Genomic DNA, 27,923 nt, shown 5'->3' with positions numbered 1-27,923 from the left:
GCTGTTCCGCGGGACAGTGGATATGGCGGCCCGGGTGAGCAGACGAAAAAAAAAAAAGATAACCGCGCCGGCTGTGCGAACGGCGCGGTTGGGGAAGGTAAGGTGTGATTACCGAAGTGCGCAGTAACGCCGTTCGCGAATGGGAGGGAGGGGCCAGGGGTGGATGGGGAACAGGGGCGTGGTCCTGTAGGAATGGGCGTCGCTATAGAAGCTCCACGCCTTTCGACTAGTCCCTCCTCCTAGCCGGAGTTTTTTTCAAAACTCCACCCCTTCGAGCAAACGCGGGCTCCGGCAGCAGACGACGCACATCGAGACCGAGCGGCTTGTCCGCGAATAAATACGCGATAACCATGACATTTTGGGGGTGGAACGCGCCGTGTAGACCCCTCTGCGTCTACCAATGGCCACGGAGTAGTGGTTTCGGGGCAAGGCAGACGAGCAACCTCGAAAGAGGATGGAGCTACGAAGCAAGTCGAGTCCCCGCGTCCACTTTTGAAGCACGTGCCGACGGCGTGATCGGCTCCTCTCGTCGTGGCACCCTCAGCGAATGTGAAAAGAAATATAATGGAAGCCAGCGACGGTTTTTCAAGACATTTCGGCAATCGAAAGAGAAAAGGAGCGACGCAAATCTCAAAAGCCCGGGCGTATTCAATGTGCATACATTCAAATGTGGGTACGGATTCATATATCTACGTTTTGTTGAGTTTAACGTCACAAAAGAACACGTGGCTATGAGAAAAGGCTTAGTGGAGGACTAAAGATTAATTCCGTCCACCAAGAATCATTTAAACGTGCACCTAAATCTAGGTGCACGAACGTCTCTGCGTTCTGCCGCCATGAAAATGCGGGTATCAAACCTGAGACCTCGTGCTCAGCAGCCGGAACGCAATAGCCACAGAGCTATTAAATATTTTAGTTCTCACGAGTTACGATTGCGTAAGAAAATGTGCATGAGCAGAGATGCATGTGACGCGTTTGCTATTTTGTCAACGGGATCATACGCACAGCATAAATCTGATCTGACTGTTCACTTAATAGCTGAACCACATCATTGCTTCTTCTAGGCTTCATCAATATATCAAAAGCTAAGAAGTGACAGTCCATGAAGTTTTCCCGCTAACGCTGACTCAACAACGGCGGACTTCACAGCTACAAGCTATGAACGGCGACGAATGATTCTTGCTGAGCAAGCATTTATTGGGGCGCGTGGAACGTGAAAACGTCAATTAAACCAAACGATGTCCCAACTGACAGTAGTTCCGAGAAATTCCTGGACCAGCCTCCTTAAGTCGCAGTATTTACGTCTAACAACAACCATTATCCCCATCGGCTCGCCAACGCGAGCTCAAAACGGAGTGGTGCCTGTAAATCAGGCTCCGCCACCGAATGAGGCACACGGTGGCAAAGTATCCCCCCGAATGAAAGGAAAATAAATTACATTCTAAAACAAAATTACACGCTTTGGGTTGTATCTTGCCACACAACAATAAACGTCATCTGTCCTGCCCACATTTCCTTTCTTTAACGCTGCAAACGCGGTACTTCCCAGTAACGAACGGCATGCGCGTTATCAGCATGACATAGCATTCCCAACAGGAAAGTAGCCGGCGCGGCGTTTTCAAGAAAGGAAACGCAAGCAAGGCTGATTTGTTGTGTGGCAAATATACACCCCAAAGGGTGTACGCTTGTCTAAGAGTGTACTGGTGAAGGGGCCACGATTATTTCCATAGAGAAACAGATATTCATGGAAATTTTCACATATTTATTCACTTGAAGAATTTGATGCGTCTCTCCACAGACGAGAGCAACGAACAAAGACACTAAGCAGCGAAGTCAAGTTAACTACGGCAGGACCACGGAGGCTGATGGAAGCGAATTTCAACCCACAACCATCTGAAGTCTTCTGTGGGGCACACGTCCAACGGCGTGACCACCACAAAACGGTCGCTGATTACGCCACGGGACTCGAGAAACTAGTAGCGGATTGCAATTCCAAGATCACCGCGCACCAGGCTGTGAAACCTAGAAGTGCTACCTCTCGACGTGACGCTGCCTGGCCGTTTTGTTTGGTGGCTCAGAAACGAAACGGTACAGCAACAACGTCCTTTCGCAGACAAGGACTTGGCGATCCAGAAGGGCCCCAACTTCACACTGCAAATCGAAAAACGCAGCAGAAGCACGTGAAGAGGGAACGTAAATACGTTCGCAAAACTAGCACAAGAAAAAAAAAATATGAAGAAGACAAATCAGAGCTCCTCGCGATACCACGCCGAACACAGCCCGGACACTCGCGCAACTGCCGCAAAAAAAGCGCGCACGCCGATACGTCGTGGATCGAGGAGCGGCAAGTCACAAAAGCTCAAAGAAACAACAGTGTCCAAGTTCTGCGACAATTTTCGACAATGGCCCCAGCATCCGTTGTGAATCACTGGGAAGCGGCGAACAAGGCGTTGTACGCGCTCAACCCCTCAGCCAGTAGGCACGTCTAGGGCACATAGTCACGATCCAGCGACGCATCGATGGCAGGTACTTAGGCTTCAAAACTGACAACGGTGAAGGCCGTAAAAGCGCGTCAGTGAGACTACGTTCACACGACCCTCCACTGGCTCCAGGCAAATGACGCCCTACTGGGGGGGGGGGGGGGGTATTCTGTAGGAGTCGACCTAATGGACTGTCCATTTCGGCCACTGCTGATTGGCTGGGGCCGCTCGTCTGGTCCTCGCTCGTACAGCTGCATCCAATCATCAGTGGCCGAAATGGACAGTCCACTAGGTGGACTCTTATACCCGCCCCCTCTCCCCTGTGCAGCGCAGGCCAGTCTCTTCCAGTGCTCGGCTGTGCAACGCCGGAAGCAACACACAAGGACGAGACCTGCACACTACCTTGTTGGCTATCAAAGGAGCAGGACGCAACCTCCTCGAAAGTAACCGGTTTCCTCCACTTGGTGTACAAATCGTAGGTATTAACTCAGGCGACCAACTAGTTTCCAAACTCCGGGACAGGCACAAACCTGTCCTGGGTAGGCTACGATCAGCTACAGCGCCACCGAGCGAGTAGACCGCCGCGGGTGGATTTGGGACGGAGATTGGGCGCGCATAATCCTAGTGGCCGCGTCTAAGTACTGCACCCAAAACACCGTCCAGCTAGGACGGTCGGCAGCCGGGGACCGCTCCGCCGTTACAAACAAATGTAGTGGCGGTCGCCTGCAAGGGCGACCTCCACACTGTTCATATAAGTAATCCCAGGACACAAGGGTCCAGCTGTACAACTCGACCTTGTGGAAGGAGCCAGAACCAAAGCTTCTCAAAGCACGGCCGCTACCCTTTGCTCGGCGATGTGCTGAAGAAGGTGAAGTCAATCGACCGCAAAATCAAGGCAAAAATCGAACACACTGAACATTCTGATTGGGCAACGCCCATGGTACTTCTTGACCGGCAGAAAAACGGCCCACTGCGCAGAGGTCACGACTGCCCTTGTACCTTGTATCGAAGAAGGCAGCTTACCAGATTCTCAGAAAAAGACGCCATCTTAACCACACTGAATAGAGCGCAGGCCTACCTTCAACTAAATGAACTCCGGAGGCCGCTAAGACACGCTGACAGGAGACTACAAGGTCAAACGGTTCACATTTGAAATTTCCGCAGCACCGGCCAATTCTTTAAACTGAGCTTTCTTTGCCTACTTTCCCATGGTTCCGCTGGGTCGGTCGGTCGCTGGTGGGTTCTCGGTAAGTGGACCCAGCCTCACGTGAGAAAAAAAAATTAAAGAAAGAAAAAGAAGAAGCGCGTCTGGCGGCGGAACGCGAACTTTGGCCCGCCTGCACAGAAGCCAGCTGGACTAACCACTAGGCCACAACTGCACGTACGTTGATCTCGTGCCAACACCAACTGGCGCTCTCGTACCGTCGCTACGTGTTGATTTGATAATAATTTCCATAATGTGGCACGTACCCACAACGGGGAGTCGGCCAAGAATTGGTCGGCATGTACTCTGCAAAAGCCAACTAGCTTTGAGATGAGTAGCTCTGATAACGATTTCCTGTGCTATGACACACAACCCACGACTGATTTCTATACTAAGGCACACACAACGGGTCATCGGCAAGGAAGCATGTCGGCGTGCTTATGATTATGATTTCCATATTACGGCACATACCAACAACCTGGAATTGGCCAAGAGGCGCGTCCGCGTGTTGATAGCGCTGATTATTTCCATACAATGGCTCATACTCACAGTGAGGCACTGGCCTAGAAACGAGGAGGGGGGGGGGGGGAGGCGGGTACATATCATGCCAGTGTCACCTTGCTCTTTCAGAGGATCACCATGTGTTGATATATTCACGAAAGCTTCACTTCACTTATGATTCCAACGCGTGCGTTGGATCTGCATAATATTTCAACGCTTCAAGGAGACTATGGTGCCTTGTAAACAGGCGTTTGTGTGTGCTTAGATGGCACGATCATGGATGAAAAAGAAACGCCACAGAACACGCATTCTGATTAGAACACGTTCACAAGAGTTGAGACATTTAACTAGCGCTAGGAAGGCGTAGGACGAGAACTAAAAGCACGCAGGAAACGACGCTAGAGTTCAAATAAACTGAATTCTATATAGCACTAGAGTTAAATTTAGTTGGAGTCCATGCCTTCCTATGGTGCTAGTTAGACATGTCTAAATTTTGAAATACAACCGAAGTTTCTATAATTGTTCACAAGAGGCTGCAAATCTTGAAATCCTCGCATCGCAATGAACCTGCCGATGCAGCAGCACGATCTGCACATGAGGAGGGCTTGTAATATTCCACGCCATTCTCAAGAACAGACGCAGCAATCAAAATTCGTGTGCTTACAAATGAAGCCATAAGATCTTTATGGAACACACCAAGCTCGAAGCACACACGTCTACACCGACTGGACGCGTCTCTCCGACTTCGACGCCCACCTGGACTCTCTCGACTCGAGACAGTAGTACTTTGCCGACTGTGGCTCGGTGTCGCTTTCACAAGATCCTTCGCCTTCCGAGTCAGTATACGGACTAGAGCGGGGCTCGCAGTCACTGCGGCGGCGAGGAGACTACAGAACACGTACTTTGCCACTGTCCTCGATACAGCGCGCACTGGCTGTCACTAGCGGCCATGTTGGCACGCCTTGACGACAGGCCACTTTGAGAACAGACAGTCTAGGACTGCCGACATAACTGCCGTCGCAATGAAAGTCGGTCAAAGCTTTGTTGACCTTACGTGGCAGTGGCCTATTAGAAAGACTATAATGATCCCATCCCACCCCACCTTTTTTTTTCGCCTTTCTTTTTGTTTCCGCTCTTTTTTCTGTCTTTAATTCCCCTTTCCCTTCCCCTAGTGCAGGGTAGCAACCGGAGGCTTTAAGTCTGGTTAACCTCCCTGCCTTTCTCTCATTTGCATCGCTCTCTCTCTCTCTCACCCATTCCTTGGAATGCCGGCTTTCAACCACATGTTCCTGAAGGACACCACAACAATAGCCAGCTGTATCTACGAGATCCGGACCTTCCGGACACAACATGAAGGTAGGATGAAAAGCAGCAGCAACAAACATTAGACCAGCTTAAGCGATTACTTCTCACTCAGACCGTACTGGCTCATTACGAGGAAAGAAAAGGCCCTCCCGTCTCTTGCGACGCTTCGCCTTACGGCGTCGGATCTCTCTTTTTCTTAACGTGCGCACCAGAACAGAAAGGCGCCGATCGCGCCTTCTTTTAGAACACTCGGGCCGGCACAAATAGATCATGCTCACCTAGCTGTATCCTCTACAGATCACAAGTTCCACAAATATATACACCGAGAAGAAAAGCGACCGTCGTCACCGACCATCAACCACTGCTTGGCATAGCTGGCCCGGAGAAGCCAACGGCTCAAGTCCTCTCACCACGAATGGCACGATGGTGAATCGAATTCTCTGCCTCACGGATGCAGCACTGTCTACTGGCACAGCATAGGCGACCAGGACGTAGATGCATTGAGCAGATTGCCATTAGCAGATTACGACGATGAACCATCAGACCGCAGACAAGACGCGAGTTTCCCCATCAACGCTGTCGGTGTCGCTTCTATATCGAGCGATGGTCGGCGGTAAACGTCCGGCCTGATTATTATGTGCAAATGTCACGTGGCCAAAAACATCACTGGACCGCGAAACGCAAGCGGTAGCTTGGCAAGGGTGCTCGCGCGGCTACGCGCTTACGTTATCGCAACCAGCCGGCCGTCTACACATCGCAGCACAAAAGCGGACAAAGCAAGAGCTGCGAAAGGGCCAACATTTGATGCGAATGACAAAGAAACAGCATCCGAGTAGACTAGGGGAATGTTCGCTATCGCGTACTTCAACGTGAAGTTAGAACTCGACGTTGCATGCGTGGGCGACAGGCTGGCGCGCACGTAAGAGCGAAGCGCTCACACGTTTTACAGCGAAAAGCTGTGGATGGCTAGGTTCTGGCAAAATTTGCGTGCTTCTATGGAGCCGTGCAGATAGAGAATGTCTCCCCATACGGGGGCCGACACCGAAGATAGTGCATTACCGGGCCGATCCGCAGCAGAGGTGAAACAGGCTTTAAGCACTCCTCCAACTTGTAAAATAAGTTTAATACCTTAGGTCCACATACAACCTGTATCAGATATTAGGCTGATAAGAACAGATACTGCCCTTTGGCCCGCGTCGGCAAACTCTACGTTCGCACCGCCCTCTCTTTGTCGGCGTTCCAAGCCCGTTTGCGAATCTCCTTTCCTTCCGCTCTGCCGTGGTGGTGGTTCCGTAAGCGTGCTGCCCGCCAAAACTGCGAGGCGGAAAGAAATGCGAACCATCCACGTGGCCCCGATCTAGCAAACTTGGTCGGTTTCACCGGAGCAACGTCCAGGTTTTCGATGGAGTTTGTGGGGAACTAATCTTGTGTGGCCTGTGTTGTGGGCGACCGCTTGTGGTTTTCGAGTGACCTCACAACCATTACTGCACTGCGGGACATCGGCCAACGCTGCTGCGGTGAGGTCCGCGTATGTTGCACGTGCCGCGATTCGGTAGTAGAAGGCGTGGTGCCACGTTTTGCAACAATACGTGGGTGTGTACACCTCCCGGTGCCTCATCATCTTGCGAGGCTCAACGTCGTGGAGACTAGTCGCGCCTCGTTTTCCATTTATGTGCATACGGCGCTTGAAGCACGGCAGTGGACATTTCGGCATTCAGGAACCCGCGTACACAGCTTCGCCGGTCATCCACCGTCACATAGTGGAATGGCGCTGATATTTTTTTCTTTTTTATGGGAAGAACTGTTCATTCACTTGGGCGTACAGGAGAAACTCCATCCAAGAATTGCCACACTTATTGCTAGGAAAATTGGCGCAGTAACTCCGATCAAAAAGGAAGACGGCGCTTCTTGCGAGTGCCAACAGACAGCAGGTAAAAAATCGCCTTTCACGACAAGCGCTCTTCCTGAAGTCCACCTGAAGTGCAGTAAGTGCACCTTCTCTCTACGTTTGCACGCTATGTATCTCCCGTTTATTTTCGTAACACCGCCAATAAATCTTTTGGCTGCGCTCTGCACTCGTGCAGTTCACTGCCCCGCTTGCCCGGTGAACATAGCAGCGGCCTCAGCGCACGAATGAGAGGCTCGCTTTGGCAGAAAATTGCATGCACCGTTCTTCGTTCGCACCATATCAAAGATGCAAACAACGACTAATCACCGAACAGCACAGCGAACGCGACCGCGGAGGACCGCTGCGTGGCATTCGCGAGTAGCCATTTTGAATTTGAGTGGCTTCGCAGAGGCGTTCGTGGCCAAAAGGTTGGCTATTTTGACTGAGTTGTAGTTAAAACAGATTCAGTAATTTCCAAATTTCTAATTCTTACTGGAGCGCCACATTATGCGTCTTGCTTTGACGCATATACTTTGCCTTTTCATCCGAAAGCATCAAATAGCCCATTGAGCGAAAAAGGCGGCGGCGTATGTGGCAGCCATAGAGTTTCTCATCATAACACCTAGAGGAAAATCTGGCGCCACCGTCTATGGGAGTTTCCTAAGGCATGCCGTCATGGGCATGATGATACATGTGTCTGCGAGGTTTGTGTTGGCTGGTGTTGTAAGAGGGTTCATCTAAAAGGAGGATATGGCTACACAAATAACGCGTTCTTATAGCGAAATCTTCATAAAATCTTTTCATTCACGCATATTACATGTTCCAGTGAAGTTTCCTCACCCACAATGCATAACCAAGAGAGGAGAAGCTAGGACAGACGACCAACTGTTCCAAAGCGACCACGAATCTTGTCATCTGTCCTCCAACATTAGCGGCCGGCTTATACCTTTTACGTTTCATATATGTGTACATGCAACAACAAGTTGTCGTAGTTAAAACGCCTTTGTGTAATAATAAAGCTAAAATAGCTTGATACGCGCTGTTTTTAGTAGAAAATTAATCACTGCGACACACGGAACGGTGCCTGGCTCTCCGAGAACGATGCCAATCCGAAGTCGCAATATACCGGCATTCCCATGCATACCACAGCGCAGCAGCGCGAGATTTCCCTCTAGGTAATATAGCGAGAAACTCTATGGCGGCAGCTGAACGGCACTTTAGATTCGCATCGGCCGCGACGCCACGTCACGAGCGCGCCTCGACGCAGCAGAGAGGGCGACGCAGTGTGCAGGCGCTGTTCCCTGGATGCCTGCTGTGTCATCCGCACGTTCCCTGTCTGCGCGAGCTCTCGCCGGCGCTCTCACTGCGCCTCGGTGAAGGCCAAATCAGAACGCGCCAAGCGTGTCAACGCGCTCGCTTGACCGCGACGAGTTCATAATTCAAAGGACCGCTAAACGGCGGTCGACTGGACGTTCATACTTTCGCATTCAAGACTCAAAAGAAGTGCCTAGGTGTTCTCCGATTTTTAAAGCGAAAGCTTTACTGGCCGCGAAATTGCGATTTCGCCGTGGCGGTGCTCCGAGGAGGCACATGACGTCACAATGCGCGCCTCGCCGCGGATATTTCTCTCGCTCCCCAGTCACTATTGCGCATGCGCCACTAGTAGCACCGAGCCACAGGTGTTCCGCCGCTGCGCAGCGCTTTTCCGCCGCCGCCGTTTGGTATAACGTCACACCGCGTTCCTCGTCGTTGCGCTCGCCTCCGCTCGCTTTGCCAACTGCGTCGCAAGCCTGATAACGTGTCGGAGGATTGAAAAGGAGAGCTCGCGTGCGCCGCAACCACAGTTGAGGCGGCAATATGGATGGCGACAATTCTGATAAGCAGGAGGAAGCCTGGAATCGACATCGGAACGAGATGAAGAGGAAACAAATCACCCAGGAAAGAGACGAACAGTGCGCCGAACGACTGGCTAACGCCGCAACATAGCTAGACAACCAGACTAACCTGGACTTGCAATCAAGATTAACCAAGGCTAACCATGCTATGCCTTAGCTTTCGCTACGTATATTCTGGCATAGCCGAGCTAAGCCACTGCCAATTTCTTTTTATAAAAATTCCATGAATAATGTTTTTAGACAGGACACACGTCGAGAAACACGTTTACCTCCGAAAACCTGGAGGCGTCGTGGAGCTACACGAACCTGCAACCTTTTGTATATGTTTATATCTGGCCTCTGGAACTATGGCCACCATGCGACGTACACTTTTTGTCCGAAGCCTTGTCAAGACCACCGTTTACAGCTACTGCAAGGTAGTACACTACAAAGGCTGTACAAGGCAATTCGCGATGTCAGAGAGGAGACACTCACCGGAGATGTGTTCTCGTCTTACGGACAAAGAGCGAGCGCACTTCATGACAGCAACAGCCTCACTCTCATATCTCAGGTGATCATGCCACGCTAACCAGGTCCTCACTTTCTGACGCATGATTGGCCACCAGAGAAGGTAGCCATGAACAATGGCGCAATAAGCCGCGTACGTCGGCCCAGACTTGAAACAACCACACAAAATGAACTGAGAAAGTGGTGCGACATGCAGTGCCGTGAATGCCTGACCACCACCGTGTGACAGACAAAGCAGAAGAGCCCGCCAAAAGCTTCCATTCCAGCTTGGGGCCGTCACCAGAAACTCTGGCACACACTGCTTGTTGACTTCGCGGGACGCATAAGGCCGCACCTACCTTAGTCGCCGTGAAAGCGTACGAAAAGTGGTGAGAGAGAGGCGTCACGTGACCTGAGCAACGTCCGCGGCTCCTGTAGCTGCATTACGAAGCTGCTTTGCTACGTGCAGCCCGCCACGAGAAGTCATCTGAGACTGCGCCTGAGGGTCTGGTTCTACAGAGATAAGGCTCTTTCACACGTCAAATGGCAGAGAGGCCGTAACATCACTAGCGTACTACCCTGCAGCAAACGACCACGTAGAACGCCATGTGGGAGAAGTCAGAAGAGCACTCGTGCAGACAGAGAGAGAAAGAGAGAAGCAGCAAGGAGAGCTCAGGCGAGCGTCCGGTTTGCTGTCCTACAGTGGGTGTAAAGGAAAGGGAGAACAGAAAGAGGAAAAGAGAGAACACTTCGTTCACGCAGCAGTATGTACAGGCGGGCTGTTCTAACTCAAAAAGGTGCAGTAGCTCACGAATAGGTTTCTGCGCCAGCGACGGATGTGGCCTCTGACTAAATAAACAAACAAATAAATAATGTTTCGTTTGCAGCCGGTCTAATGGGGTCTGTAGAGGCATGCGTTGGACGTCACCAATGGTGGAAGGTGTGCAACAGCTGTTCAACGCTCAATTCCCATCCACAAGAATCGCACGCTAATCTATCGGCCACTTCGATGCGGTACTGGTAAGCCTTCGTAAATGCCGCACCCATGGCCATAGGCAGTAAATGAAATGTGGGGGCACCGCGAGAGAGGCAAGGAATGCTTCGCTCAAAGGAAAGCCAGCTCAGAGATGCAACCCAGTTACCGACAGACTGCGGCACAGCAGACGACATAGGAGAGGCAACACCACAAGACACGTCATAGATATCTGCTATTCCTCGGCCACGGAAATGCTTGACACGAAAACAATGCTGCAGAAATTCTGAGAACTGTCTACTACCGCGTAAGCATTCTTTGGCTCGGCTGTTACTTCGCTATTGTTTACATGCTTCTCCTAGCTTATTCACGCCTACCCATCGCTTTTCCCGTGCCAAACAAATGAAATCCGTGTACTCGACGGTGTGGAGGTGAGTTGCAAGGAAGCTCCATGGCACCTTCAAAGTGATATCGTATCGGCTAAGCCGGAATGCCGTCGCAACCAGTTTCACCCCAGCTGATTTTCTTTTTTTAATGCGTAATCATTTCTACGCTTACCCAACAAGCTAAACCGTCCGTCCGTCCGTTTCATAAAGCGATTGCTTTCAAAATAGCGCCCGCAGCAGCGAGCGAACTCACCTTCGCGCTGCCTCTCGCCTAAGCGGCGAGAACACAACGCTCACGAAGCTATCAGCACTCGCCGCACTTTGCCCACATCGCAGATTGATTTCGACATACGAACCGCACGGCCGTGCCATAGGCAGTCGCCGCTGGGATACGGTTGATCACGCTGCCTGTTGATTCGACGCGGATGGATAAGGTGCTAATAATGATTATGCGGCTCATAATGATCGAAACGTCATCAGCGCACCTGGCGCCGCCACCTGCAGTAGTTTGCTTAATTGCGTCATCAATTAACCCTGCGCCGCTGTTCGCAGCAGTTCACGTCACCGCAGTGCTGTCGTTTGTACTGGCCGGATCAACTTTCATAACGTTGATGATGACACCGGGTTACGTGGAGATGAGCAAGTGGCACAATGCTTACGCATACGTGACTCCCAGAGCAGTTTGTGCGGGAATTTCTTCCTTTTTATTTTATTTAGTTTTTCCTTTTTTTTTTTTGCTACGGCCTTAACGCGGCGACGACTATGTCACCAGTTTTAACATCCCTGATCATCTATTATTTTTATTATTCAACTATTATGATATTTACCCAATAAGTTATTCCTATTTTCATACTTCTTATACTCAGCAGCCCCAAACCAGGCTCCTCTGCACACACACCCGTAATGCGGTAAAGTAAGTTTTCAAGGCAGCCTGACGAGAAGTTTTCCTCCGATTACTTTTTTCATTTCAATTATCACTCATAAAGATACCAATCATATACATTTACACTATTATAACTATCACACGTTTTCGCAAACTACGAATTTCTGTGCAGATACAAGGCCTTACACTTTTCGCGTGACAGACAAATTTTACTGGGGTTCTCGCCAAAGAATGGCTTACGCATTAAGAGGAAATAAAAGCGAGGAAATGCGACGCTAAAGCGTCGCAATCTCCTTGCGGCTGTGGACTCTCACGCGCCCGCGTTTCCCCATCAACGTTTGCGCGATGGCGTCCAAAAAGAACTCGCGCCTGTCGTTTCATTTATCAAACGCGCCTCGGCCTCTGAGCGGAGGACAGCAAACGCCAACCGACACGCTTTCTCTATTTTCCCTTTGATTCGATGCGCTACTCGTTAACTTGAGTTCAATGGAAGCGAAGCGTCTTGAAGCGATGCGTCTTCTCGGCGCATCGTTCCTGACCACGTGAGGCGCAAAAAAAAAAAAAAAGGAAATGCATGCGCTGTGTACAAAACTGCGGCATTGAGGTCAACGCGGCTTCTCCGACTGTCAACGCGCCGCCAAATCAGAGCTTCTGCAATGTTGGTCATGCATTGCCCAGCCTCTCGCTCGAGCTCCGACTCGCTGAACACCTCTCTAGGCCTAGCACGCAACGGCGGTTGCTGCTCCGATGAAGCTCTCATCGTTACTATGCTAGGAACATGCGCGCTCTCGCTATTTCACAGAAGTCGAGGCTCGGTGACGAACGCAAAAAAAATGAACAACACTGGGTATGCGAGACGACCATGTGTCATAATCTTTATCTAATGACGTAGAGAACCCTAGCGTAGCTGCTGCCGCTTGACCCTTGAAATGAAGAAGACCCAAGCACCGGTTGACATGAAAACTGTTTACAGCGCAAACACATGCAACCACAAAGTATAAGGGACAGGACACAAGCGCTGTGTCCTGTCCCTTATACTTTGTGGTTGCATGTGTTTGCGCTGTAAACAGTTTTCATGTCAAGTATGCACCAACTCGCCCAGAAAGAAGTTTTAACCAAGCACCGGTGTTGCCGCCTTTCCCGAGCTTGCAAATAAATACAACTCATTACGTTCAAATTCGCCATCTTTGCATATAGCACTCTTTTACCTCTAAAGAAAAGGAAATCTCTAAAATTAGTTTGTGTCTTTAATGTTTGCACAATTTCAACTTTACCCTGATATACATCGCGTTTCAGCGAACGCTTTCAAAAATCTTTAAAGGTTGCCTGTGGCAGATATCGCAATTCTAGTTCACGAGCCGGTGTGCTCGAAGCGGCGGACAATATTTGCACGAAAAATTGAGATCCAAAACCAACTAATTAATAAAAATTCACTAATTAACTTTTTAGCTAATGACCCATATGACCCATATTGCAATTTACAAATTCTAGCCGTGAAGTTCGCAAGGCGAATCCACTTGGAACGAATTCTCAGGACGACACCAGTTCCGAGATATAAATTCCCGAACTTTGCGGAGAAATGCATTGGCGTTCCAGTAAATTTGTTAAGAAAACGTCGTTTCATACACTGAAGCACACAAGTAACTGGAACGCCAATGCACTTCTCCGCAAAGTTCGGGAATTTATACCTCGGAACTGGTGCCGTCCTGAGAATTCGTTCCAAGTGGATCCGCCTTGCGAATCTCACTGCTAGAATTTGTAAATTGCAATATGGGTCATATGGGTCATTAGCTAAAATGTTAATTAGTGAATTCTTGTTAATTAGTAGATTTTGCATTTCAATTTTTTGTGCAAGTAGTGTCCGCCGCTTCGAGCACACCGGCTCGTGAACTAGAATTGCGATATCTGCCACAGGCAACCTTTAAAAAAAATGCTGAAAGCGTTCGCTGAAATACCCTGTATAGTGTGAGACGTCGACCGATGCGATGCTTTTATTTCAGAGCCGCGGCACGAGAAAGAGCCGAAGCACCACACGAGCCAAACGATGGTAAAAGTCGTGTGTACAAATGACAACGACGACATTCAGAAACAGCGCTCACACGAACTCCCCCACCCTTCAGTAAAGCGGTCAGCAAGACCACAAGCTAGAAAGGATAGGCAGGGCGAATGCACGGTTTCCGACGAGAGACGTGAGCGATTTCTGTAGTGTGGCGGCGGTGGTCAGTAGCCGAGCCGACAGAAGTGAGGCGATAGTTAACGACCCAAGTTCTTTGCAAAACTGTGGGGGCCGAGATACCTAGGTAGAAGACTTTCACGGAAACCCGGTGCGCGAACAGGTGTCCACAAAATAACGTCGTCGCCTGGGCGGAAGGAAGCAACGCGACGCGTCGCATCACAGCGAACTTTCCTTTTGTCCTCAATGGTAGCGGCGTTGGCAGGGGCAATTTCACGGCAGCGGGCGATGCGAGCAGCAAATTCTTCTGGAAGGGACGTGGATGGAGCAGCAGATGCCGAAAGGAACGTAGTGTCTAAGACGAAAAACGGTGCACGATCGTACACGAGGAAGGAGAGACTGCAATTAGTTGTGCGCTGGACGGCAGCATTATAAGTAAACGTCCCGACAAGTAGTGTGGTGTCCCAGTTTCTCTGATCGGGTACGCTCTGCAAGACGATTTGCAAGACCGCTTGTTTGCGGATAGCACGCCGATGTAGTCTTACGGGCGGTGTCAGAGGCCTGGAGGATTTCACGACGCACATGCGAAAGCAACGCTTCGCCACGGTCACTCAGGAGGACACAGGATGCGCCGTGGTGCAAAAGATAGCGTGCACGAAAAACTCGGTAACTTCGGAAGCGGTACCAGAGCGAAGAGCTGCCGTCTTGGCGTGGCGCGTTAGGTGGTCCACTACGGCAACGATCCAGCGGTGACCAGCGGGCGCGAGTGGTCCGTGTAAGTCTATGCTAACAAACTCGAAAGGAGTACACGGGCACGGCAGAGGCTGCAGAGGACCGGCTGGAAGGGACGTCGAGCGCTTTCCGTGTTGGCAGGACGCGCAGGAGCTAACGTAGTGGGCGACAGAGATGGGAAGGCCCGGCCACAAACAACGCGTCTTGATGCGGTCTTGTGAAAGCCCAAGTGGCCAGCCATCGCGTTGTCGTGAATGGCTTCTGAAACTTGGGAATCGAAGTGAGCAAGGTCTGGGACCCATCGGTTACCGGAAGCATGGTAAATTAATCGAAATAACGCTCCACCTTCAAGTTTAAACCACGAAAGTTGTCGTCTTGAGCGACTGTCGCGGGGTCGTGCTAAGCCAGTGAGCCGGCCGATCAGCGTACGGCAGTGTGGATCAGTACGTCCGAGCGACACGAGGTCAGTATACGGAAGAAAGTAGACAGAGGCAACCTAATGCACCGGGCTTATGGACGTGGGCTTGAACAGTTGGCCAGATGGTGACGTGCAGACCGAAGGCGAGGCAGGAGCATTCGACGACAGCGGGCAGCGCGACAGAGCATCGGCACCTTGATGTTGTTTGCCGGACCTATACGCGACAGTGAAGTCATGTTCGTGCAAGCGCAGTACCACCCAACGGTCGCGACGTTCAGACATGTTTTTCGGGGACGACAACCAACAGAGAGCATGATGGCCGGTCACAATCGTGAAATGTCGGCCGTAGAGATAGGGCGAAAATTTCCGCATTGACCCTACGGTGACGAGGCGTTCCCGTTCTGGAACAGTACAGTTGCGCTCGGCAGGGGACAGAGTACGACTTGCATAAGCCACGACTGGCTTCTCGGACTTCCCGATTCCGCTGCAGCAGGAGCGCGACAATTCCATTTCCAATTGCATCAGCGCGTACAATAGCAGAGGCGTTTGCACCGAAATGACGGAGCACTGGCCCTGACGTGTAAGACACCGCTTCAGGGTCTGGCAGGCGGCTTCACAGTCGTCCGACCACACGAAAGACGCGCTCAAAGTCAGAAGTTTGCGAAGAAGAGCGGCGATATAGTGGCGAACTCACGGACAAAGCGACAGAAGTAGCACGCTAGTCCTAGAAAGCTGCGGAGGTCCTTTAAGTGTGGTTGCGGTGGCGGAAACTGAAGCACTGCAGCGATCTTTTCGGGATCAGGCTGAATGCCATATTTACTGACGACGGGGCCCGATACTTTAATACTTCGGCTTGCAAATCAACACTTTTTAGCATTCAGCTGCAGAGCAGCCTTCGCTAGACACGTGAGAAATACGTGTAGTCGTTGTAGGTGCCGAGAAAAGCTCGACGAAAAGATGACAATGTTGTCGAAGTAACAAAAGCAGGTCTTCCATTTTCGGCCACGGAGGTATCTATCATACGTTCAAACATAGCTGGCGCAATGCACAGTTCAAAAGCCATCGCGCTAAACTCGAAAAGGCCATCAGGTGTGTATAGCAAAGGCCGTCATTTTTTTTTTATCAGGCTCCTGCCAATATCTGAAGCGCAAGTCGAGGCTCGAAAATATACTCGGCGCTTTGTAGGGTATCCAAAGCGTCGTCGATGCGAGGCATTGGATTAACATCCGTACGGATGATCTTGTTTAGCGCCCTGTGATCGGTGCAAAAGCGCACAGAACCACCCTTTCTTTAACAAGCACAACAGGAAAACACCAAGGACTTGCGGAAGGCCTTATAATGTTGCGTGTGAGCCCGTCATTCACTTGTTCTGTAACTCTCCGTTCGGAAGATAGGGGCGACGACGATTGATGCGAGAGCGGTCTCTTTCGACTGAACGAGTAGCTGTAGCGGTCCGACTCAAGCCTCGCGAAGAAACGTCAGAACAAGCGTCATGCTTCATCAAAATGGTGAGGGCATTGGTTGGGGCCGAATTGAGATCTGCACTCAAAGTGGCCTTAATTGTCAGCGTCGCTAACATATTGCACCACAGAAATCGCCAGTGCGTGCACCAACTATATCCCAACATCGCCCTTTGCTAATCATCGAATGCACTTCCCTTCCTTCGGCGCCCTTTATACAACTAAGACAAGCAGTCATCCACCCTGCGCATTACGTGGCCTGCCTTGCTACATGAAGTCTTCTTAATCTCGAAAATAATGTCGGTTAACCTCGTTCGCTCTCTAATCCACACCGTTGTCGCAAACGTCTTTCAATGTAACGCCTATCAGCTTTCGTTCCATCGTTGGTTGTGCAGTGCTTGGTTTCTTCCGAGTTTACTTGGTTATACCAAGTTACAGGCCCATGGGTGTTAGCGCTGGCAGACTGCAGCGACTGCACACTTTTCCTTTCAGTGTCATCGGTAAGCTGCCAGTCGCGAGTGGTAAGCGTCTGTCTGTCGTATGCTCTCGCCCCTTTTGTTTTAATTCGCTCGGAAATTTTCTCCTTACTGTGTAGACAGCATAAAAGCAGTCACCAGCTGCGAGTGTATGTGTCTTGTTAGATACGGGACCTTTTTCTGAGCCTCGTTCCAGTTCACCAGGCCACATCGAATCGATTCACACCTAATTAAAGAGCGCAGAAGCACATCTACCACGTTCCCGAGGAGCGGCACGTCCAAACAAGTTGGCGTCCCCCAACCCGTGCGCCACATGTGGAGCTATTGTCCCACTGCTTGACTCTTCCCGAAAGTGTAGCGGGAGCCTGGCACGGTTCCAGGTAACGTGGGTCCTGAGCCTAGCTGCTTTGCAGCTCCGAAAGGCCGCTTGAAGACAACCTGTCTCCCCCCAGCCGCCTATTGTGACGGCGCTTGCAAGCCGCGAGGCAACGACGGCCGTAATGCACCGTGAAGCCCTGGGAGCAATCCCCCATCTTCCGCCTTTGTGACGGCAGTTGCAGACCAGGAAGGCAATACCGCAGACAAGTAATCCCTCGGACAACTGGAGCCCAAGGAGCGACCCTCTGCGCCGGGTGTGACTTACATTCGCACGGGCGCCTACCACTGTCCGAAAATGACGCCACCTGAGCGGGCTCGCCGATTGGCCGAAAGTGACGGCACCTGAGCGGGCTCGACGACTGGCCGAACAGAACGTGACCTCAAGACACCGAAGGGGTTAAAAAGCCAGAGACCAGGAGCAGCAGGAGAGCATTCCTTCATTAATCTCTTTCGAGCTTCTTGCCACGGGCCGCAGCGTCCGAGTTGCTGCCGGCCAGTAATGACTTTATGACTGTTAATTTCTTTGTACTCTCACTGTAAATAAACCTCCAGTTTTCATCTCAAAGTCCTCCTCAACTTCGGCGAACTCCCGCACTCAACGGCAAGGTCCAATATCTGGGGGACAGCAATTGGGATTGTCCTCCAGATCCAACAGTCTGTGTGTTTATGTAATCAGTGCGTGGAATCATGACTATTCCCCAGAATGCCAGGCCAACAGTCTGTGTGTTTATGTAATCAGTGCGTGGAATCATGACTATTCCCCAGAATGCCAGGCCATCAGCCAGGCTAACGTCTCCAGCATTTCATTCAGGTTTGTCCCTCTCTCCCCGGTGAAATGAAGTGAGGCGAAATGCGAAAACACCCGTGTGCTTAGATTTAGGTGCACGTTAAAGAACCCCAGGTGGTCAAAATTTCCGGAGTCCTCCACTACGGCGTGCCTCATAATCAGAAAGTGGTTTTGGCACGTAAAACCCCAAATATTATTATAAATGAAGTGAACCCCAAAGCCAGCTTCTCCGCATAGAGGAGCCCATTGCGGATAAGCTAGCTTTCATTGAAAGCCTTTCTGGCGAGCGAACACATGACGAACTGGGTAGCCGCGCAAGCGGTGGGGCCTGCCTCTGGGATACGTTGGACGTGACGTACGCAGGCTCTCGCCCCGAGAGCGTCAACCGTGCCCTCAGAGATCGCAGCGGCGTACCTTGAGCGAAAGTCGGGCCGGTGCAATCTCAGAGGCCACGGTCTTACCAGAGAGTGTCCTACAAAAATTACCAGAGGGAATTCTAGCCGCAACAGTAACGAATGTCCCGCTACCACGGGAATGGCTGGCAATATACGGATTTCTCTCATATTTGTGCTTGAGGCTTCAAAGGTTCTTGCAACGTTATTTATTCTGCTTTTACCCAAATTTCCAAGCACGCAAAATTTTCTAAACACAGCAGGATGGTGTAAAAAGACCAGATGTTCATGACGTGTTTACGGCTCCGACAATCGCTTCCGCTTCACGCAGCCAGCAAGAGCATGGACTTCGAGATCTGTATTTTTTACCCAGAAGAGGCCGTTGCTGGGGCGTGGATTCGGACACCATGTATTAGTGTCTCCGCAGATGCGCAATCCTTGTGATTTTTTTACATTTATAGCGCTACTATGTTATTGAAAGTTATCTACTCGCAAAGTCCAAAAAGTCGCTTGAAGCCACAAGGACGATGCTTAGGCAAATGAATGTGCTATACCCGCCATTCCTAACGCGGTGTGAACCGCCATGCTAACGACTACCGTAGACCACTAGACGCCCATACATAGATAACATAGATAACAGCATGTCGAAAACTCATGAATGGCTCACACCCCCATAAGCAAGCAAAAAATACAATGGGCCATAACGCCATGCGGTTTATGGCTACTCACTTTGAGTGGGTTAGCTACGTTGACCCGATCCCTGTGATCACCGTTGGAGACTTCAATGTGAACATTTCAAAACCCCAAAAGAAATGGTTCACTCAGTTTGTGTTAGAAAAGTTTCGTTTGAAGTGCTACACCAATCCAATTCGCTCAACAACGGTCGTGTATAGATTAACTTTGACCAAGATTCTGTGTAAGGTCGTAACCGAACCAATCAGTCTATGTCACAGTAATCGCAAAGCTATCGTCACTACCATTACCGAATGATGAAAGAAAATACATTTACCCTTGTCTAACCCTGCGTCATGTGCTACAGCTTCGCTGGTCATTCACTTTCACATAGTAAAATGGCCTTTCTTTATGTGCGATTGGTTAGCTAATTGCTTACGTTTAATTATGTAAGATTTTCAATACGTCTTTTAGGGCATAAATCGTATTCGAAAGGCAGTGGAACGTGCTCAGCACCATCCAATAAGGTCGTTTCTATGTCATTACCTTTTACGCGGTTCCTTTTTTTTTTCCGGGCTCAGAAGAAAGCCCGCGAGATATGAAAAAAAAAAAAGAAGAAAGACATGACGAAGCGCGTGCTTAGAGTTTTGTGCATACAAACAAACTGCTTATTTCTTCTTATTCTCCATTTGTGCTTTTACCGAACGCTTCGTAACGTGCAATGTAATGACAGAAACTTGCTGATATGAATATTATAGTATGCGATAAAAAAATATAAAACAGTTTTATATTTTTCGCGACAAACAGCTCATCATTATTCGAAAACTGTCATCGATACTAGATTCCATTAACTTCTGGCACTATCTGATTCTTATTCGATTCCGTCTGAAAAATATTGTTATTCGTATACGTCTACATCGCAGCAGCTACTGGCGTCACAGCAATTTGTGCCACAATAACGCGTTAGTTTCCAATCAATATACGATCACTAACTAACGGGCCCTCAATTATAAAACCCACCACGGTCGTTGCGATGCTAATCACGAGGCCGCGGTATCAAATAGCGGCCGCATTTCGACGGGGGCGAAATGTAAGAACGCCCAGGTGCCGCGCATTAAATGGGTGAAGAACCCCAGCCTCCCCAGGTTGTGAAAATTAATCCTTAGTCCCCGGCTACGGCGTGCCTCCATGACAAGGCTGGGGGTGGCACGTAGAACCGGAGAATTTTTCTTATTGAACTTAATTACAAAGGCTGTTACTCACGAAGAACGCAAAAACTTTCGCTGCCCACCCCATTGCTGCCGCTGGCTGTGCTCACCTCCACGCTGTTAAATTAAAATCCACAGCTACGAGTGTTTTTTATTCTTTCAGCCTTGACCACCTGGACAAAGGCGGTTTAAGAGCACTAATAAAAGCGCAGTCGATCGCCGCTAAACCACTATTTTTCGCAATTCCCAATCATTAAAAGTGATTTGAACATTGGCCACAGTTGCAAAAAGGTAGCTCGCGTCACTACCGTCTTTTATCCACGGAGCGCACATAAAATCGAACCACTCGCATTCTGTTATTGCTCTGACCTTCCGTAATGTCAGCTCGTTACTTCGAAGAAAACGGCATTTTTTCATAAAAAGGTTTTATCTGTAACTTCGTAATAGAAAGCTGCAAATGAGGCATCAAAATACATTCGCTGTCGGTTTATTGATCGTAAGCTAATCACTAAATTTAATCACTGTAAGGTCAGCCATCTCAATTTAAAGGGGCTTTGAACAGAAATATTATTTGAGATGCATTAGCAAATAACGCCTCCACAATAATGAGACGCGAGCGGAGGTCCAGCAAGCTAGAAAAGACGCAGTAACAAAAGACGGGCGGCGACACTTCCTTGGAGTTCCCGCACCATGATGCCGCCATGACGTCACGGATTTCCATGGTATCTACTCGAGCTTATTAGATTCGTTTCTTTCCTTCGTTTTCTTCTTTCAGGGGTAAACGCAGAAGTGCGTACCAAACAACAAGCATTAGACACCATCGCCGGCTTTCTCCAGTCAACAGGAATACGGCCCTAGCAAGAGAAGACACGGAGTACCTTGCCCTATACGTCTACCCGCCGAGGTACCTTAATGGCTAATAAAGGGAAAATGAGACATCCACCCGTTCGTAGCAATTGCTACAAAGGAAATCCATCCGGGTTCCTCGAAAGAAAAAGCCTCGCAGTAGAAGAAAAATTCGTCCTGGTCTGGGAATGGAGGCGAGCGGGAAGACAGAGGAACACCGCTCCCTCCTGGCACACGCGGAAATGGGGCCGTGCGCGCGCAAAAGCCTTTTCGAAGGCACAAGGCGATGGCGCTAGCGGACATAGCCGCCTCAACCGAGACTTCCAGGGGGTCTTCCAAATGTGCCTCTCGCGTAAGGCAAGATCCGCCTTTGCCCCAACACACCGAGTGTTACGGCCCAGTGTGTCCCGAAAAGGGGGCGGGCGACCGGAGGATACCGCAGTGGCTCTGCCGTTTACCCGACTGTGGCAGGACGGCCGCCACGGCTAAATTCCTGCACCTGCTCTGATAATGCGACGCCCACCGGCGAGCGAGACGTCGGCACGCAGCGCCGTGTCAGGTGCCGAGGTGAGAGCCATGAACCGACCGGCAGAGACGGGCGAAAGACGGACGTACCTGCCCAGCCTCCTGGCTTTCGCGAGCGAGACAGGCGCCGTCCGATGCGTGTAGGCCTAAGCAGAAATAGGAATCACCGACAGGATTACCTCGATTCCCCATACCCTCTTTCCCAATGACTAAGGCCGAAGCGCCATCCTACTTCAGTAAACTGTCGTTCGTTCATAAAAGCTGGGCTACACATCGTAAACTTGGAAGAGTCAAAGAGTGAACTTGGGAAGTTTAGATAACTCTTTAGTGAACCGTAACGGCCATTTGCGAAAAACTTCGGAACTGGCGACGTCACACTCACGTACCGACGCTGGGGCGATTTCGGCATGGAATCCAAGAAATAGAACTTCGCCTTCACTTTTTTTCCTAATAAAAAAAAAATCATTAGCGCTAGATTAACAAAAATAGCTCTGAACAAATATTTTATCCGTCTTAAAAGCGATTTTGTGCTTTTTCTGGAGTCCCTTTAGACAAATATTCATTTTTTAGAGGGCCCCTCACCAGGTCTGGCCATATTGAGCTAACGAGCGTAGAGCATACAATGCGCGCTAACGATCGTGTCTGCAAGGTATGGCATCACTACGCGCCGTGGAAAGGTCTGAAATGTCAAACCCAACGCCGTTTTGCCTTCTCCTCGCGGCTACCACGCTCCAGGCCGGAGGATGGATGACGTACACGTGCTAGTGCGCCTACGTACACGTGTCTGTGCTGAGACGCCACTCGCCGTGACTTCGAGAATTATTCAAGGCAACATCTGTTATTAGTGTAATATATTACACTGATAGACTTACACTTACACTTGAATAGACGAATTACAGCTTAGAGCAACAATGAAACACACAAACAGAATGTTTGCATGTTTTTGTTTTACTTCGCACCGCAGCAAGAGAGATGCATTTCCGTTTCATCTGCTTGTTCCCACGTCGTGCAGTCACGCACGCAGACACCGAAACTATGTCATTTTCAACCGTGTTCCAGCGCGTTATCACGATCTTGATCATCCGCTTGTGTCTGTGTTAGTATTCGCATAGCACTGACTTATGCACAGCGCGCAAAATCGTGCGCTGCGCGAAACAAGACATTCGCAACCGCTAGTGCGCGGCGCCGACAGCGGAAGTGCGCCGCGCCGCAAAAGAAAGCGGAGAAAAAGAATGAAGGCGGGGCCCGTGACGTATGCGTCACGTGATCCTCGATGCCCAGTATGGGAGAACAGAGAAGGAATTCCGCTTGCGGAGGGTCAACGGGGCGAGTGGATAGAGCGTCTATGCTTGCGGTGAAGCTCGCCTCCTGAAATCATGGGTTCGCGGCACTGAAGTATTTCTATCTCGGGTAATGCCAAGGTAGGCAAGAAGCAGGCTGGAGACAAGTCAGTGGGGGAATATGACATAGGCCCTAGGAATAGCAGGGGAGAGCTATTAGTAGACTTTGCAGAACAGAACAATATGCGGATAATGAATACCTTCTTCCGCAAGCGGGATAGCCAAAAGTGGAAGTGGAGGAGCCCGCATGGCGAGACTAGAAATGAAATAGACTTTATACTCTGCGCTAACCCTGGCATCATACAAGATCTGGACGTGCTCGGCAAGGTGCGCTGCAGTGACCATAGGATGGTAAGAACTCGAATTAGCCTAGACTTGAGGAGGGAACGGAAGAAACTGCTACATAACAAGCCGATCAATGAGTTAGCGGTAAGAGCGAAAACAGAGGAATTCTCTATCTAGCAACAGAACGGATATTCGGCTCTAGCTCGGGAAGAGGACCTTAGTGTCGAGGCAATGAATGACAATCTTATGGGCATCATTAAGCAGTGTGAAATACAAGTCGTTTGTAACTTCGTTAGACCGTATACCAATAAGCTATAGCAGAAGACGAACGATCTGATTAAGAAACGCCAATGTATGAGAGCGTCTAACCCTAGAGCTAGAACAGAACTGGCAGAAATTTCCAAGTTAATCAACCAGCGTAAGACAGCTGACATAAGGAAGTATATTATGGATAGAATTGAACATGCTCTCAGGAACGGAGGAAGCCTAAAAGCAGTGAAGTAAGTAGGAATAGGCAAGAATCAGATGTATGCGTTAAGAGACAAAGCCGGCAATATCATTACTAATATGGATGAGATAGTTCAAGTGGCTGAGCAGTTCTATAGATAATTTGAAAATTTCTTAGCGCTGCAAAAATTAGAAGTAGCAACGTGGCGGGGCCTTTGTGGTTGCAACTTGTTTCGCCAGCTATTCCTCTAGAGTTAGTATGCTAACCCTACGCCACAAGACTAAAACTGAGGCCACTACGTTCCTGCTAAGCTGATGCAAAAGGCGCTCGCAGGCAGCAACGATGAACAGGGTATATTAGCCTGAAGTGGCTCGTTCCAATGGCTCCTGCCCGAAAAAAAAAATCGGCGTCTAGTCCAGTGACGCAAAAAATCAATGATGCAAAGTTATCATCAGAAATGGCTCATACCCGAGCAAGCAAGCAAGCAACGATTGAATATGAATCACGAAAGAAAGAAAGAAAGAAAGAAAGAAAGAAAGGAGTCAGTGGAAGTCACAGAGGAGTTACGGGTCGGGCCGAGTGCACAGCCCAGGGGCTCACCCGTGACGTGAGAAGGTGGAACACACGCTAACGGGCCGCACCAGCGCGCGATTGCCGTCACCGGAAGAGCTCGAAGGCGGAACCGGAAGCCGACAGACGTGGAGCCGCGCAGCGTTCTGTTCCTGTTTCGCCTAAAGTTGCTAAAGCTGGTGGAAATGGCCGGACCATCCTCCGCGACATGCGCGAGGCATCGAAATGGAAACCATCATGGTCACAAGAAAAAAAAATATATCACGCAGAAACCGCTCTGGGAGTTGTCTAAGTATGCCTAAGCATTGCGCCACTTGCTCGTCTCCACGCAGCCCCGTTTCATTATCAATGTTATGAAAGTTAATCGGGCCAGTATAAACAACAGCGCTGCGGCGACTCGAACTGCTGCAGATGGCGGCGCCAGGTGCGCTGACGACATTGCGTTCATTGTAAGCCGCTATCACTCTTTGGCGTCTTACTCATACGCGTCGAACTGTTAGGCAGCTTTAGAGTAGGGTTTGTCGCCTTACGTATACGTTAAACATAAGCACCTTTGCGGGACGCTACGGAACCTGTCCTTTCAAGTATTTTCTTTTACCTTACGGAAACACAAACGTAAAGAAAACGTTATAAAAGAGGGCGGCGTCTGGCGCCTCGTGCCAAACGTATCCAAGCTAAGACGGTCCAAGACGCGTTAGCACCATCCTGCTGTTGCTATGTGGAAGTGTCTCGTTAGGCGTAGGGGCGCCAGAAGTGCCGAACGATCTCGGAAAATGGACCGTGCTATGATATGCTCTGATAATTAACCTTTCAGGTGAGTTTAGAGAAAGCGAAAACTCCTTACAATAGTTACTGGCGATCAACGCGAGTGAGAGCGTAGCCATCGCGAGAATTCATGCTGAAGCGGGAGCCATAGGCGCCGCCATGTTCGACAACGATGTTTCTTAGCGTCCGTAACCATTACGGACGTTAAACTCGCCAAATAATGTACGTTATCATAGCGCGCGTAAACCGCAGAAACCCAGCAACGTTCCGAGCATGCGCAGTGAGGATGTCGCTATTTTTTTACGCACGTAATGCTTTCACGTTCGGTTGCAAACGCTAAGCTAAAACTGTCCATTATAAACCGTGATCAAACGTACTCCGGTGGCGGCTGCTTATCGCACGGCCACGCGGACCGTATCTTGAAAGCGATACAGACAGTGCGTGCCGGCTGCTGATAGCGTCGCGCACTGTGTTCTCTCCGCTTACTTCGAACTGGAGAGAGGCGCGCGGGCACCTATCTCGAAAGCGATCGTCTTACGTGACGAACAGTCGGTTTTTCTCGTTTTTGGAAAGCAAAGAAGTGCGGGAGTTGTTAACGTTACGCATCAACGATTTTTCCGCGTCGGACAGCGAGCTATCTAGCCTAGTTTTGGGTTGTGCAGGGTGTTACCAGATGACGCAATGTATCCGTGTTAGCCAAAAAATTGAGTGACGACGAGGCGATGGCATAACGATAGCCATCACCTCGTCATAAAGAAAATTAAATCCCCCGCTCAAATTACATATGCACAAGTTATTCATTGGCCTCAAGCATTTCAAGGAAAAAAAAAACATTTCAAGGTTGCAATTGACATGCCCCACGCCAAGCGTCACGTAAAACATGGTAGTGCCTTCGCCAAAGCGATACTCTGTAACGATACATATCACTCAGAAGCAAAATGGAAGTAATTTAGGTTATCAGAATATTCAGCTTGCACTAAGCTTAATGTTTGTGCTTTATTTCTTGCTACCACTGCACAGAAATGGCAAAAATAGGTCGCGTCCACAAATGTGGACGCCGTGACTGAAGGGGAAATCAGCTATATTTATCAACTGCTAGCGAGCTCATTGGTATGAGGCCCGAACTTCGTCACAAGTGAGATGTTTTCTCAACAGCTGGTGTGTCAACCTCAACTGTCCCGACATACTCTCAGCCCGAACACGACGCCTCAGTGTTGCCTTTCACTGCTTTACAGAGTTCCTTTCGGTTTGGATTAGGGACGCCTGCATCTCGGCGTCATCTAACACTGTTTTTTCACCTCAAGCTCATTGATAGAAGCGGCGACAGGCTTCCTTTCCCGTTCATTCCTCAATGCGTAGGTCCTTTCTACTCTCGTCCTCCTTCCACCGCGCGATCGCCCTACAGACCATTTGAAGCACGCTCTTCGTCAGTTGCACAGTCAACGTAATATGTTTCGGACTCCCTAGGGGCCGCGAAAACGTCGGTAAAATCGGGTAGTTCGAAAAAAAAAAATGGATGCATGTTTTTTACTGCCATTAAGGGCTCCAATCGCCACAGGCACATCCGAAAAGGCCTGCCAGTACACTTATTAGGTATACCGGTGCTCGTACTGTGACATGAGATGGCGGGTAGACGCGTGTATAATTAAGGAATACATACTGTGTCCAGTGACAAGTGCCCCTTCTCACGCTCATGCTTCACCGCATAACATTTTTGCGTTGAGGCGAAGCTGACTTTCGGGACCCAGCATCATGCAACGCGCCGTGCTTTCCGAGCTTCGAAGTCAATCGCGAGGACCACAAAGGCGGAGTCGGTGCGCCATTGCTGACCAGCGGTGAATTGTTTCAACAAGAAACACGGCGCCGAACGGCAAGAAACTTAAAGCGAACGTTTGCTGACCCCGTTTTGCTCATGAAACTTCACTGCCAAATGAAGTGAAACTTGACAATGAACAGTTGCAGCGGAGCACGAGTTTTATTTCAGTTCAATAAAGAAGAATTCGGCTTTCACTGTTCCACCATAATGGACGAGTAAAAACGTAGAAAATTACGGGCATATAATTTTATTTTTGCGGCTACCACCTTATTTAGGTAACAGGGAAGTTTGAAGTACGAACTATTTGCAGCCTCGCAGAGGAACAGTGGCTGGCGGTTATGAGGGCGAAGCCGGGGCTTCCCTGCAGACTTGAGTTGAAGCAGCTAGGCCTAGCGTTTTCCACGGCGGCGAGGTAATCAAAACGGCGGCAGTGGTGGCATTGATTAAGGCCTTTTCGGACCTGCAGTCACGGCAAAAAGTCCGGAAAGTCGAACTGCGAAGGGCTCTTGCGTCCGAAATTTCAGACGTTATAATACACTGACCCGATGAGGTACGTGGTGGTGCCGCGAAGCCGTCCAAATTATCGGGCTTCCGGAAAGTCGGCCATTGACTATACGCTGGCAACTCCTAC

The 27,923-nt window shown here is 49.9% G+C and overlaps 1 protein-coding gene and 1 non-coding gene across 6 annotated transcripts in view; both read right to left on the bottom strand.

The window, feature by feature from the left end:
* The window catches only part of Sur-8 (leucine-rich repeat protein shoc-2), a 189,821-nt gene that overhangs the window by 93,900 nt on the left and 67,998 nt on the right, over window positions 1-27,923 (bottom strand). The gene's annotated exons all lie outside the window — the stretch shown is intronic.
* LOC142562602 (U2 spliceosomal RNA) lies at window positions 6,516-6,698 on the bottom strand. The gene has a single exon (XR_012823938.1). It is a non-coding gene; the product is annotated as a U2 spliceosomal RNA (small nuclear RNA).

The sequence above is a fragment of the Dermacentor variabilis genome, chromosome 10, assembly GCF_050947875.1.
Source record: "Dermacentor variabilis isolate Ectoservices chromosome 10, ASM5094787v1, whole genome shotgun sequence".
Taxonomy (NCBI): Eukaryota; Metazoa; Arthropoda; class Arachnida; order Ixodida; family Ixodidae; genus Dermacentor; species Dermacentor variabilis.
The sequence above is the reverse complement of the archived record's forward strand: the minus strand, read 5'-3'. Positions and strand labels throughout refer to the sequence as shown.